Source organism: Trachemys scripta, chromosome 15 (assembly GCF_013100865.1).
Source record: "Trachemys scripta elegans isolate TJP31775 chromosome 15, CAS_Tse_1.0, whole genome shotgun sequence".
Classification (NCBI taxonomy): Eukaryota; Metazoa; Chordata; order Testudines; family Emydidae; genus Trachemys; species Trachemys scripta.
The window spans coordinates 3024869-3040568 of record NC_048312.1 but is presented as its reverse complement, the minus strand read 5'-3'; the positions used below and the strand labels follow the sequence as shown (position 1 = coordinate 3040568).

Below are 15700 nucleotides of genomic sequence, written 5' to 3'. Positions count from 1 at the left end.
CCTCCCTTCTCTGGGGGCCCCCTGCCCCCCAAACCTCTCCTCCCCGGGGGCCCCCTGCCCCAGGCCCGTTCCCGGAGCACCCTGTCCCCCAGATCTCTCGTCCCCCAGGGGCTCCCATCTCTCTGAGCCCCTCCCCCCCGCCCCGGGGCACCCTGCCCTCATTGTTTACCCTCCCTCGCCTCTCTCGAACTGCCTGGCCCAGCCCTGCTCCACGTGCCCCGGGCCCCTGTGCGTCCCTTCCGAGCCCCTCGCTCAGGCCAGGGGGCTGTAGCAGCGCTGGGACTGGGGAGCGGTGGGTCCTCAGCACGCCTGAAAGTCGGGCTGCTAGCTCTGGATTTAGGTGCTCGACTTCAGGTCCCCGAGTTTGAAAATGTTGGTCCGGGACTTGTTCCCAAAGTTGGCGGACAACTTCCCGGTGGGTCTGAGCTCTGCTCAGCTGGTGCTTGTAAATCGCTTCGAAGCCGTACAGCTCCTGTAGAAATCCTGAGGAGCTTTGTGTGCCTCTCTCTGACATGCCGTGATTTGTTAAACTGATACACTGGTAACTTCTCACGCATAAAGCATTTGCATAAAAATTTATAAACTGGCTGCTTCCAGATATTTTTCTTGCCTTGTTTTTGTTGTTGTTTTGGTGGTGGTTGTTATGGTCTCCATTTCTGTGGGAATAATGCATCCCTTTTAATGGGATTAAACACTAAAGCTGTTCGGAAAAGTGTAACAATCTATAGTGGTAGCTGCAGATAAGACTCTTACTCCCCCTTCTTCCCCTCACTCTTCCTATTTCCTTTCCCCTCATTAGTTATCTGTCAGCAGGGCAAATAATTGCCTAATCCAATATCAACTGGGTATCTTGGTTTAAATTGTTCTAACACTGGTTTTGTTTTGTTTCCTTGCTAAAAATAAAAATAATAATGCATAAGGAAAATGTTAATGCTATAACTTCCTTCTCTACTACCTGTGTCATTCCACAGTATTTAAATCTTATTAAAGCCTCATGGGATAATTAAGAGACTGACATCCATAATTTGTTGTATAGCACTTGAGATTATTAGACTTGGTTGGACTACATTTTTAATGTCCTTGTTTATTCTCTTTCTCTTTAAGTTTATCTGTAAATTTGGTGTAACTGGAAACAAGTGCAAGGCTTCATGATTCCGGTGCATTGTGGATGCAAATAGCTTGTTTTTGGCTAAATTGGTCCATGTATTTGCAATTTTAGCAGTGCTAAATTGAAATTGTAAAGGATCTGGATGGAGAGAAAAGATTTATATTTTGTCATTATTTGGTGCATCTAACATTTATTTTATACCAGAATTGGAAAAACATGTAGTAATTCATATGTGACTACAAGGACATTGTATAGTTAGGTTTATGTTGTACTTGAGCATAAATAATCTGTTAAAAAGATCACATGGGGTCTAATCCCACTGCCATGAAGTCAGTGGAAGGCCGGCAATTGATTTCACTGGGAGGAGAATCAGTATCTGGGTGTCCTAAAGCTGCAAATTAAACATATCTGTTAAAATGGAAGTCCAAGTCTGAATCCACTTTTTTCCCTGCATTATTTAGTATGTTCAGTTTTAGTAATAAACTGCCTGTGTGGATTTAATTGCAGGACTGTTACTATACTTTCCTTTTCTGAGAAGCTAGGTAATTAATCGCGTAAACACGAGTATTGATTTGATATTTGTTTCTGATGCATTATCTATGTGACTTTGACTTTTCAATATGGAATGGAATTCAGGAAAATTGTGTTTGGCAGCATACCATCTGCCAATCTATGCCATCATGTAATGTGGTAACCAGTTTGTATTCTTTTGGATTTGATTCTTGAAAGTATAATGGTATAAATCTGTTCAAGATAATCTGCTGCATGTGACAATGTAAAATGTTGGGATCATGCTAAAGGAACTCTTAACATATGGCCATTGATGTTCTGTCAAAACAAAGTTTTTTCTGTGGCAACTGTAGGCAATTTTCATGGCAAGCAGAGGAGGTAAACAGTGTTACCAGGGTAACTGTGAAGTTAGATCAGCTGCCTCAGACACCCTTTTTTTTACAGGAATGGATATTGTTTTTTTTTTTTTCCCCTTCAGAATAGAGGTTTTTTCTTTATGCCATAAAACAGGAAGGGTCACACCTTTTTAAAGCAGCGTGGTTAAGATTTTTTTTCTACAATATTCTGGGACATAGTAAAGAAGTAGACAACACATGGAAGAAATTGCCTGATTTAAAAAGATGGGAAAGTCAACTGGTAACATAATCCAGTTATTTTTCTACAATTTCTCTAAGAACTGATACTGGTTATGGTAAAACAATATTACAGGGTTTGTTTTAGTGTATATTGAGCTAAAACTACTTATCCATAAAATAGAAACAAACTTGTAACACCTTCCTTATCTGGAATAAGTTAGTTGACAAAATTGCTTTTAGACAGAAAATGTAACCTGTGACATAATTGTAGGCAAAAATAGTTTTTGCCCTTCTAGAGTACAATATGAATTAAAATTATGTAAAGCTTGGTTCCCTATTCAAAGACTTCAGTTTATCAAGTCTGTTTTCCTCTGTGGTTACCTGAGTTTACTGATTGAAGTAAATGTTTTTCGTGCTGCTCCTAGTATTAGCTATAGTAATTTACTATTGCGTTCATCACATTTTTTCTTCCTGCTAAGGATATTCCAGCTACTACAGATAATATTGCCCACAACCTTCATTTCTCCATTTGTGTTATAAAAGAAGTGCAGAAGAGAGTGACTGAGTTTTTATAGATGCATTTTTTTCTGGATTATTTGGGAAAATCCTGAATACTATTATGAATAACATCATAGAAAATCTTTTTTAAAATTTACAATTCATGGGAGAGGAGCACTCAGCATGATACCTCATTTTTTATTTATAGTATATGTTTAGTACTGATTATAGGTTCTTGCCTGTTTGGCAACCCTGAAGATTGTAGTCCTTCCACATGATAGATACAGGCTAGAGAGTTGCCATACCTGTTTCTCTCATCCTGCCTGGTCTGGGCCTTTACAATAAACTAGGTACCAACAATCAGGACAAATCAGACATGTAATTCTGCACCAATGCAACTCCTCTGGTAATAGCAATGTTGAAAGCGGTGTGTATACAGGGCACAGACACTTTTACCTCTGATAACTATGTCTAACCCTGAGAGGGTAGTTAACTCTACATGCTTGGGGGAGGGACATCTTGGGGGAGGGATAGCTCAGTGGTTTGAGCATTGGCCTGCTAGACCTAGGGTTGTGAGCTCAATCCATGAGGGGACCATTTAGGGATCAGGAAAACAAAAACAAAAACAAACCAACACCCTGTTAGGGACAGTATTCTGTCCTGCTAGTGAAGGCAGGGGACTGGACTGAATCATCTTTCAAGGTCCCTTCCAGTTCTATGAGATAGGTATATATGCTTATTCTGTCTTTGGCATTTCTGTTGAAAATGCTGAAAATTATGATATCTTTTGGGATAGCTTGGTTTTTTTCTGGAATAGGTGTTTTCTAAAGCTTCCAGTTCTGATTTGCAAATAACTTTTCTGCAAGGAAGAATGCCATATAGCAGGGGTCGGCAACGTTCGGCACGTGGCTCGCCAGGGTAAGCACCCTAGCGGGCCGGGCCAGTTTATTTACCTGCTGACGCGGCAGGTTCGGCTGATTGCGGCCCCACTGGCCGCGGTTCGCCGTCCCAGGCCAATGGGGGCGGCGGGAAGCCGCGGCCACCACATCCCTTGGCCCGCACCGCTTCCCGCCGCCCCCATTGGACCGGGATGGCGAACCGCAGCCAGTGGGGGCCACGATCGGCCGAACCTGCCGCATCAGCAGGTAAATAAACTGGCCCAGCCCGCTAGGGTGCTTACCCTGGTGAGCCGCGTGCTGAACGTTGCCGACCCCTGCCATATAGAAAGGACAGTGCTTGAAAAATTTACAAGATACTTATTAGCCAAAGGGCTATACACTAGAGACTGATATGAAAAATGAGATGCAGGAGCCTACCGGCAAGTTCTAGATGGAATGTAGGTGAGAAGTCCAGGTCTCCCATCTCCCCTGCTGCTGGTAGGGCTCTGAGATTTCTGCCTAGGTGTTGTTCATGGACTCTGCTCCATCTGGCATATCAGCCTGGCTAGCAGATAAATTTGAACCGACTGTCTCTCCTCCCTCTCCTTTCACATCAGCTGGGCTGCTGAAAAGGAGCAAGGAGCTTTCTCTCCCCACGCCCCAAGCCTCTTAGCTGCTCCAGTTGGTCATCATCACTGGTTTACATTTTTCTCAAGCTTTTTGTGTGGTCGTTGCCCATGAATAACTTAATTGCTGCATCTTCTGGTAGCTTTCACAAGCATCATTAGAGTAAAACTAATATGATTCTTGGCAATTTTCCTGTGGCTCATGGGTTTCTAAATAGTAATCATGAAACTTACCAGAGTTTTGATAATTTCACTGTTAGGGATGCTTGGGAAAGCTGAGAGGGATTAAAGGCACTAAGTCTTTCTGAAGACTCAGAAATACAGTACTGTATAGTCATAGCAGAAAGTTTTTCTTTGAGCATAAGGGTTAGAATAGCATTTTTTCTAATATAGATCCCACAGAAATTGATAGATTAGCCCTGCTCGCTAGGGAATGTTTTTCATTGGCGAAGTGAACTTTTCAGGTCAGTGGAAGTCACACATTGTTTGTTAACTCTTTAAAATGTCATAAATGTCATTAGTGTGTAATAATGTAACTTTTAAAATAAACTGAATGAAAACTCTTATCTCAAATGCCATTCTTTCCTTATTTTTAAGATGTCTTTTTATGTAGAACAGAGTTTCCTGCAGTGGGGTCTGAGAATAGACTTATTTTGCCCACTTATGCAGATTACATTCTTAAACCCAGAGTTTGCAAAGACTTACGCAAGTGCTTCAGTTTATGCACTTTGGGTAGTCGCAATGAAGTTAACGTGGATGTAAGACTTTGCAGGATTGGGGCCATAAGAACTCATGGGCCTGGCCTGGAGTGTCTTGTCAAGGCGGGTACTTTTCTTGTGTACTTTCCAGAAGCTATTGTAGAAGTTGTACTTGTATTGAGTGATCTAAGGAGAGTTCCTCGATTGGTGTAAATTGCTGTCGATCCACTGAAGTTCAGGAAACTAAAACAATTTACACTGGCTGAGGATGAGACTCCTGCCTGTTTCTGTCATTTTTTGTTAAAAATGATTAGCTAATAACTGAAACTGTAAATCGGGAAAATACTAAAAAGCAACAGAGGGTCCTGTGGCACCTTTAAGACTAACAGAAGTATTGGGAGCATAAGCTTTCGTGGGTAAGAACCTCACTTCTTCAGATGCCAAATACTAAATACTAGTTTCCTTCCCTCCATAATTAAAATGGAATATCAAGGTAATGTAACAAGGCAATTCCGAGATGTAGTGTAAATGTTTACAACAAGTTGGCAGTATCTTTCTTTCACGTCTATAGTACTGTAAATGTACTTGATGCTTTATAAATGAATGGAGATACTTGTCCTACCTATCAGGGTGGATTTGATTTAAATCAAATTGATTTAAATCACTAGTCAGGAAGACTCGATTTAATCATGGATTTCTACATAAAAGTGCATTCTTGTTGGTTGGTATAACCTTAATACGTATTCTTCACAACTCAGCAATAGATGTAGGTTTCATTTTTAGAAGGTACACACTATACATTTTTTAAGTGATTTATTTTGAAAACTTTTCAGATTAGTTTTACAGCTTTATCAGAAAATGAATGATTGTTTGGTTATTTCATTTACCAAAGGTAATTAAAGTCGATATTTATGAAGTCATTGGGAGGTGAACTATCTCCAATTCAATAAGTTAATCATTAATATTTGGAGGATTTTCTTGCCATGCTGTATTAGGAGGGGAACATCACCAGACAGACTTTTAAATTGTTTTATTTAACTAAAACAACAATGTTATGTTTTCTGGATTTTTTTCTTCAACAGCAAACATATCATATTTTAACAAAACAAGCATATGAATTTTTGAATTTAGTTAAACGTTCAAGTTTAACATTCAAGTTTGTTTTTGTTAAAATTGTTTTTAACTAAAATAGTTAAATTAAATATTTAAAAAAACAAAAATTAAATAGACTGTGTCAGCCAGGTCAACATGATAAACTTAAAATATTGGCTTCTGCGGCTAACTCAGTCATCTTCACCTTCATTTTCCTATTTGTTCATAATCTGGAAAAGAAAAACAAGCTTTCCTGCTTTTTCAGGTCCCAAATTAATTAGTGCAGAGGAAGAAGATATTCTTTCTACACCAGCAGAAGAAGCTACTGCTGTTAAAAGTGAGATTATCACTTCAACAGTCTCTGAATCCAAGTACTTAAGTGCTATCCACCAGTTCACTGGTGTGACTTTCTTTAAAACATCATCAGCAAACATCTATTTCTTGAATGGTTCACCCTTAGCTTTGAAGTTTATTATAGTTGGCATTATGGAAGGATGATTGTTGGATGTCCATGTCATAGCCAACCCCTTTTCTTCAGCAGTTAAGGTTTGACCCTGGTACCGAGTATTGAGAATATTTGCAAGAAAATGAGCTGGAGATAGAGCTTAAGATCTCATTCAGTTCCTTCCAAATTTCAACAGCGTCAGTAATAAAACAGCTATTTCCCTGCATTTTGTTCAAGGCTACAGAAATAGGCTTCAGGGTACTCAACATGTGTTCAACATTTCTCTTAAGCCCAATGTTGAGAACTTTGGCTGTGACAGTACCATCTATTTTTTCACAATTTTGTTCACAAACTGTCATCAAATTAGGCCAGTTCTTGATATAATGCTCAAAACAGTCCACTACTGAGTTCCATTGCACGTTTTATGGGAGAGTTAGTTTGGTTCCTCCCACCTTTTTCAGAGCAGCTGCTGCAAAGTGGTTGTTATGGAAGTATTTTGCAATTTCAACAACATTAACCTTTGTTTCTGGAACACTGAAGTCTTTGGTTAGGAGGTGCATCAAATGAACACTGCAACCGTATGTTATTAGCTTGGGACTCATCTTGGATACATTTGCAGCATTGTCTGTGACCAAGCTGCGTACAAGATATTGATTTTTTTTTTCACAGTTTGTTATAGCTTTTACTGCTACTTCTTGTAAGGATTCTGCTGTGTGTGCATTTCCTGATGTATCAGTTGTTTCTGTAAGGAAGACATTCCCTTCTTCCTTTGTCACACAAGCACATACAACAGGATCATTGTGGACGTTGGTCCACCCATCAAGACTCAGGTTAACAATTTCACCCTCTAGACCTTTTGCACACTGCTCAATTTCTCTTTCATACACTTTATCCAACAGTTTGCCTGCGACATTAGCTCTGTTGGGTGGACTGTATCCTGATCTTAATGACTGAACCATGTTAATGAAGTGTGGGTTCTTAATCGTACAGAAAGGAGAGTTTGTTGTGTAAACAAACCGGGCAATTTTTTCATCAATTACCTCATTTTGTAAAATGCTGGTTCTTATCACAAACTTATCTATGGTGGTTTCTGAATGATGGAGATTTTTTTTTTCCTTTTTGCTACAGGTGATCTACTGTGGCTATGTGACATACATGATGTGACTGAAACACTGTCATTGGCAGATAACTCTGAAACTATAGAAAATGATGGTGATTTTGAAGGTGGATAGTCTTCAGAATCCTGTTGTGACGGGTTGGATTACAGAAACCCACTTGGGAGCTGCCACCCGATGTGCAAAGACTACCCCTGCTTTTGTTTTTCCTGCCAGCTTAGGACTTCAGCACCCTGTTTTGCTGAGCCAGACACTCCCGTCTGGCTCCAGACACAGACCCAGGGTCTGAATCTCCTGTCCGAAAGCTGCAAGTTTACCTGAAAACAGCTCGCAGTAGCGTGCTTGTCTTTAGCACTCAGATGCCCAACTCCCAATGGGGTTTAAACCCAGATAAATCCGTTTTACCCTGCATAAAGCTTATGCAGGGCAAACTCATAAATTGTTCGCCCTCTATAACACTGATAGAGAGATATGCACAGTTGTTTGCTCCCCCAGGTATTAATACATACTCTGAGTGAATTACTAAATAAAAAGCGATTTTATTAAATACAGACAGTAGGATTTAAGTGGTTTAAAGTAGTAACAGACAGAACAAAGTAAGTCACCAAGCAAAATAAAATAAAATGCGCAGATCTATGCCTAATCAAACTAAATACAGATAATCTCACCCTCAGAGATGCTTCAGTAAGTTTTTCTCAGACTGGACACCTTCCAGGCCTGGGCACAATTCTTTCCCCGGTACAGCTCTTGTTGCAGCTTAGGTGGTAGCTAGGGGATTCTTCATGATGGCTTCTCCCCCTCTCTCTTGTCTTCCCCCCTTTATATATCTTTTGCATAAGGCGGGAACTCTTTGTCTCTCTGGGTTTCCACCCCCCCTCACTGGAAAAGCACCAGGTTAAAGATGGATTCCAGTTCAGGTGACATGATCACATGTCACTGCAAGACTTTATTACTCACTTGCCAGCACACACATATACAGGAAGACTCACAGGTAAATACAGCCATCTGCAGACAATGGGAGTTATCAAGATTCCAAACCATCATTAATGGTCCACACTTTACACAATTACAATAGGCCCTCAGAGTTACATTTTATATTTCTAGTTTTAGATACAAGAGTGGTACATTTATACAAATCAGATGATCACACTCAGTAGATTATAAGCTTTGTAATGATACCTTACAAGAGACCTTTTGCATGAGGCATATCCCAGTTACGTTACATTCACTTATTACCGTATTTTCTCTAAAACTATCCCAGTTACATTATATTGACTTGATAATAAGTTTTTATAAAACCATATAGACTGCACAACGTCACACCTGTATGTTGAGGATGGATTCTCCTAAACAAAATAAGTCAATGCAGTTATTTAATTATTATTACAATACCGCTCATTTAGTATTACTCATTGCATTCACTGACACTCAGTACTACTTTAAAGGTGAAATTGTAAAAGGAAGATCTGCCTATTTCAGCTATTTATTTTTTTTATCACAACTGCATCTAAGATGATAGTACCATAGAGTAGCAACTATATTTTTTGATCAAACATGAGAATTCAAGAATAGTCCCGAAGGAAGACAGGCAGTCCTTAAGAAAGAAATATGAAATAAAAAAGTTTACCAACCTGAAGATCCTGCATGTTCAGACATGTTCCTTTGATCATCTTCAACGCAGCTTCCTCCTGAGAAGGAACACTTCTCATGATGTTGTTTCATTCGGGCAACCAGGCCTTGCATTTCTTTGTTGCGCTGTTTGCATTTTGCACGCATGCCGGTCTTACCCACAGGTAGGGGAACTTCATTAAAATATTCCCAAACTGGGTCTCTTTTATGGCCTGTTGCCATTATAGGTTTTCCCTTCTAGTGAGAAAATGGTATGGTAGATCTCAAATCAATGAAGTCTACACTCAGAAAGGGCTCAAGACTTCTGGAATATGCTGTTCAAATAGTTTCACTTTTGTTTCTACTGCCTGTCCCTCCCTTCTCACATTTATCTCCAGACTTCTTCTCCTTGTCCAGATCTATTCTATCCCCAACAATCATCTATTCATTGGACTTTTTTTGAAACTTTGAACTTTTAGAGAGAGGTAAGGGATTGACTCTGTGTACACAGATTTGCAGAGGGACAATAGGATTGAGGTCTGTTATATCTCACCTCTCTATATTATTTATTTAAAAACATTTTTGCTATTAACAAGCATGTTATCTCTGGAGAGACAAATCCACAAAACTAAGGGTACGTCCAGACTACCTGCCGTATTGGCGGGTAGCGATTGATTTATCGGGAATTGATATATTGCGTCTCGTTAAGACGCGATATATCAATCCCCGAACGCGCTCCCCGTCGACTCCGGAACTCCACAGGAGTGAGCGGCGGTAGCGGAGTTGATGGGGGAGCCACGGCTGTTGATCCCGCGCCGTGAGGACCCAAGGTAAATCGATCTAAGATACGTTGACTTCAGCTACGCTATTCACGTAGCTGAAGTTGTGTATCTTAGATCGATTCCACCCCCCCCCCCCAGTGTAGACCAGCCCCAAGCATCTCTGATGGTATCTTCTAGACTGAGCACTGAGTCCAATTGGGTAGATAGAAAGATTAACCCATATAATCTATACAGAAGCCCCTGGAATCCCATAAGATTGGGTCCCTAATCCATGAACTATTGGAACTCATTTACAAAACTTTTCTTAAACATTACATGAATATAGGTTTCAGAGTAGCAGCCGTGTTAGTCTGTATCCGCAAAAAGGAGTACTTGTGGCACCTTAGGCTTGGTCTACACTAAACCCCCAAATCGAACTAAGGTACGCAACTTCAGCTACGTGAATAACGTAGCTGAAGTCGACGTACCTTAGTTCGAACTTACCGCGGTCCACACCCGGCAGGCAGGCTCCCCCGTCGACACCGCGTACTCCTCGTGGCGAGCAGGATTACCGGAGTCGACGGGGAGCACTTCTGAGTTCGATTTATCGCGTCCAGATTAGACGCGATAAATCAAACCCAGAAGTTCGATTGCCTGCCGCCGAACCAGCGCGTAAGTATAGACAAGCCCTTAGAGACTAACAAATTTATTTGAGCATAAGCTTTCGTGGGCTACCAAAGCTTATGCTCAAATAAATTTGTTAGTCTCTAAGGTGCTACAAGTACTCCTGTTCTTTTTACATGAATATATTGTCTCATACTATAGAATTACAATTTATAATGATGAGCTATCTTTGAGCTATAATGTGTCTTAATAAAACGATCTTTAGTTTTTTTCCTCAAAAAGCATTTTATCAAAAAAATCCAATTTAAATAAAATCCGTTTTTTTTTTTAAATCATTGATTTTTATCCATCCTGCTACCTATTTTTGTTACTGTCTACTCTTAAATTGGTTTCCTGGGGTGGATATATAATTTGTTGGCTTACTGTTTAATTGTTAAATAATAAACTACTCCCAGGAGAACTTCTTTAAACCCTACGTTGAATCAGACAGATCTTCACAGAATGAAAGCATAGTGTATTCAAAGGCCAGTTTGTAGACGCATGAATGAGAAGTAAAACTGCTTGGAAGTGCAAGCCCAGACATGAAGCTCCTGGTGATAGGCTGTGAATGCGATCTTCATTGTTGCTTTTGTTTTGACACCTGAGGGTGCCCACACTCTGAGAATGTTGTAATATCTTGGATATTTGTTTTGTATATAAAGAACCATGCTGTGAAAAAGCCACAAAAATCATGGATTTTTGCTGTTGTCTCTGATCTAAGCTTTTTAAAATTTAAATGAAGTTTCTAGCCTCTCTAGTTGCAAAGATGGTCTTCACGGTGTAAACTAGTGCATGGTTGTCTTGCGTTGCAGTCAGATAAACTGAAACAATAGCATCAAGAGAGCTCTGAACAGTACTTCCCTCAACAACTAATTCGGATTCATCTTGAATCCTAACTGTTAATCACTTAATTGCAGGACGATGTACGAGATACATGTGCAGATGCAGATAGATGTATGTGCCGTTTCTGTTCTGTGCAGCTGGATGTGTTGACTCATCCTACAATTTTATAAGAAATAGCTGCTGGATCAGCACTTTCACATTCTAGTATCAATGAAGAAAGTTAAATGACACGGATAGCTGGCTCTGATCTTGGTTTTGTTGCAGATGGCACATGCTCGCTAGAACAGTAAATTGATTCAAGGTGGTGGAGAGGGAGTGGATCCCCTTAATGCTTTTAACCTTTTATACAGGTTTAGAGGATACCACATACTCCAGAATTTTGCTTACTTGAAGAGTGACCCATTTAATCCTATACTGAACTAGTAACAAACCAACTTATCTGAACGCTTTCTTTTGGAATCCTTTACCAGTAATGTTTCAACAGTGGATAGCAAAACAAAATGGGGGCCTAACTGAAGTTAGTTGTTAGCTGTAACGTTTCATGATGCAGCCAGGTAAGATCTGTCAGTAAGACCTCAAAATCTGGTTACCAGGAGAACATTGTTATATTTAATAGCTGAGGTGGATCTACTGGCCTGGTCTCCAGTGACTCAGCCTATTATGAACTTCATGAAATGCACTTCTGTGAGAGAGGAATACAGGGTTCAGGTAACTACTCAAATCCAGTTGGCTGATCTGATTGCTTTAGACTGAGTTCTGCTTGGGCTGAAAATGCGTGTCACTGGAAGCTAAACTTCTAAAAGTGACTCCCTAAATTGTCGTGGGTAGTTTTAAAGGGAAACTGGCAAGTTGAATAATTAAAAAAAATCCAGTTTCCGTTAGAAGACTCCTTAAATAACAGTTCTGAAGATTTTTAAATTCCTTTGAAACAGAATGTTAACAAGGGCTTTCCTGCTCTTCTTGTGATCTTTCTAAGGATCTTTCCAGCAGAGGAAACCTAACTTATTATAGGGGTGAAACTGATTAGACACAGCGATGTCTGATGTACAAACTGGGGGGAAATATCAAAGTGTGTTTCATATAATAGTTTGTTATAGTGATCTGATACTTGCTAACATAATAGGTACACTATTTTCTGATATGTTTATTTTTTCCCCAAGTTGACACTGTCCCTTTTACAGTCTGAACTTGTGACCCCATGGGCAGAAACATGATCTTGTACTATTGAAAAGCTGGGATTCCCTGTGCCAAAGTAATACATAACATTAATTATTTTATCAGGCAGCTCACAAGATATGGGACCTTACAATTCCAATTAACTGATTTATAGAAAAGCTACTTTATATAATTTATAGAGATTGTTATGCTGATGATGAGGAACCTGGCTCGTGGGATGCATATGACAAATGTAATAAACATGTATCTGATTCCTTAAAAAAAAAATCTTTAAAAGTATATGTATAAACAAAGTTTTTATGGGTACTGTTAGGGATGACATGCATAACTCACTTGGGGCTTTGATCCTAATTTCTTTTGATCAAAATACAAATTTTACATTATTCTCTATAGTACATTCTCATGATCTGAAACTATTAAACAGCTAACTAACTTAGAATCCCCTCTACTTCTATTTTAAAGTTATGTTAAGATTGGGAAATGACTTTGAACATTAGTCAGTTTTTTAATCTGTCTGGAGTGTTTGTTATGTTTTAAAATGGTAGTTTGTGTCTTATGTACTGTGCATAAATCACTTTCCTCATGTGCATTGTACACTTTAATTAGGTGAGCTTCTATACATTATTTTATAACAAGCATATTAGTGGCAATTCTGTGATGTTTAGGAAAAATTAGATTCTCAAAAGATTCCAGAGAATTGTCTGTTTGACATAATCCTGGTTGGTTTTTATAGCTGTGTAATCAGTAGTGTGTTTTGTTGATACATGCACCTAGCTCTATGGGGTGAAATCCTGGCTCCACTGAAGTGATAGCAAAATTCCGATTGATTTCAGTGGACCAGGTTTTCGCTTGCGATATCTGTTATCTGGAGCAAGTTCAAATTTTTTCATTTTTGGCTCATGACAAATCTATAATGAATTTCTTAAACCGGATACATTGAAGACTCTTACACTTTGAAACAAGTTACTATATTAATTATCTTGATTTATAATAAATTTGTTACAGCTCATAAGGAAAAAAAATTGAAACTATAAATTTCAGAAGCTTAATCATTTGACTGGATGCATGAAACTATCAGTCTTCAGGTGTAGAAAAATGAGCATATGTTAGATGACTTACAGAAATTTCATTACACAGTAAGCATTTCATACATGGTTACAGTTTCTGTATACCTCTCATTGTGCTTGTGTTCACTGCAGAGTTTAATTAAAGTTACAACTTGAATGTTGCCCCACACTTGAGTCCTGTCCGTTCACACAAACTCGTAACTCAAGTGTGGTGGCGCTTTTTACTTGAGTTAGTTGGTCTGCCAGAAGGTATAGGCTATATAGCTTGAGTTTTCACAACACAACTGCTAATGCTTTCACTCTGTGCAGCTTGAGTTGGCTTGTCTACACATGAAAGTTAATCCAGAATAAGGTAGGGCATGACTTTAAAGCATATTAACAATTCCTGATTAACTCCATGTGTGAACACGCTTATTTCAAAATAAAATGCTTTGTTCCGAATTAGTTTAATCCATTTCCAAAGTGGAGTAAGCTAATTTGGAATAAGACACTTTTATTGTGGGATAAGAGTGTCCATACATGGAGTCAAAGAGGAGTATCTCCCCTTGTGGAAAAGTTCTTATTTTGCAGGGTGGCTGCTCTTACTCAAGCTAGGAAGAGGAGTTAACATGAGTGTAAATAACTCTGCATTGGGTATAAAAGAGGAGTATATAAGAAATCAGCAATAGAGGATTCATTTGGTTTTAACTCTTGTTTAAACAATAACAGAAGTGTTATACCACATATGCTGTAATCCCTAGATCGGATAGACTACATGAGGGATGAATGGCCAATCTTAATGTATTATCCTGTTTATTATCTGTTTAGGTGTGAACTTAAAAAGAAACTGTTGCTTTTCTAATATCTTGACAATTTTACATCTACCATGGAAATGTTATCTAGAAATAGCTTTTTAATATAAAAACCTCCTAGTTGCGGAGGATGAAGACTTGCCACTGTTTTGGCAAGACAAATCAAAAATATATGAACATTTGAGTGTGCTGCAGCATTTAACACATGAATTGTACTTTCATTGATGCAAACAAAGCTGCTACTGCTGCTGCACACAAAGGAAACTCTTCTTGTGTGATTACTTTTTCACAATGGCTGCTTTTCTAGTCCCAATGTTGATCAATTGTTTGCTTCTGTGCATTTCAACAAGGGGTCTTGGTCTGTATTCAGAGCCACAATCTATTTCTGTTTTTGTAGATGATTGCTTCATTCCATCATGAGATACAAATCTGAAAATATAAACTTATTCAGTTCTTAGGAATTTAAATGCCACTATGTGTTTCGTGTCTTCAAGTTTTTTGTTAATCATCTTCTTTCTAGTAGTGGTAATGAGTTCAAACTTTTACAAGTAGTTTTAGCATTCATGGCTTTCAAAGGGGGGTGTAAATTGGGCAAAATGTAGGAAGGATGTTTGTATGCCTCACACTAAGGGCTTGTCTACACTGGCACTTTACAGTGCTTCAACTTTCTCGCTCAGGGGGTGTTAAAAACACCCCCCTGAGCGCAGCAAGCTCTCTCCCAGCGCTATACTGCGACCACACAAGCCATGTTAAAGCGATGCCGCGGCCAGTGTAGACTAGCCCTAAGTCAACAAAACAAGTCTTTAGAAGGACATGGCTGTCTCATTCTTAATAAATGCATTTGCAGCTGCCAATCTGTAATACATTTTACACATGGTCTGAACTTTTGGCTAATGTAGCTGTATTTGATTTTCATGGGAACCTTCACATTTCTTCGTGGAACAAAATGGACACAGATTTTGTTTTATAATTGCCTTTCATGCTCAGAGTCTACAGCCCAGATGGCTTGCTCTTTTCCTGGTGGATTTTACAAAAAACGCCATTTTTATGTGCTGTCAAATGACAGAACCTGAATCGTATTAATCCTTGTTGGATATTTAATATAAATGTAGTCTTGCCTTAGGTTTCTATTAGCATTCTATTTAAGATACATTCACTAATACCATCCTCTTCTTGCAGCACACACACACTGATATATAGTCTTTCCTTGCATATTACAGTCAGCCTGACAGCAACAGTCACCACA

The 15700-nt window shown here is 39.1% G+C and overlaps 1 protein-coding gene across 2 annotated transcripts in view; it reads left to right on the top strand.

The window, feature by feature from the left end:
* The window catches only part of KIAA1671 (KIAA1671 ortholog), a 137932-nt gene that overhangs the window by 405 nt on the left and 121827 nt on the right, over positions 1-15700 (top strand). The gene's annotated exons all lie outside the window — the stretch shown is intronic.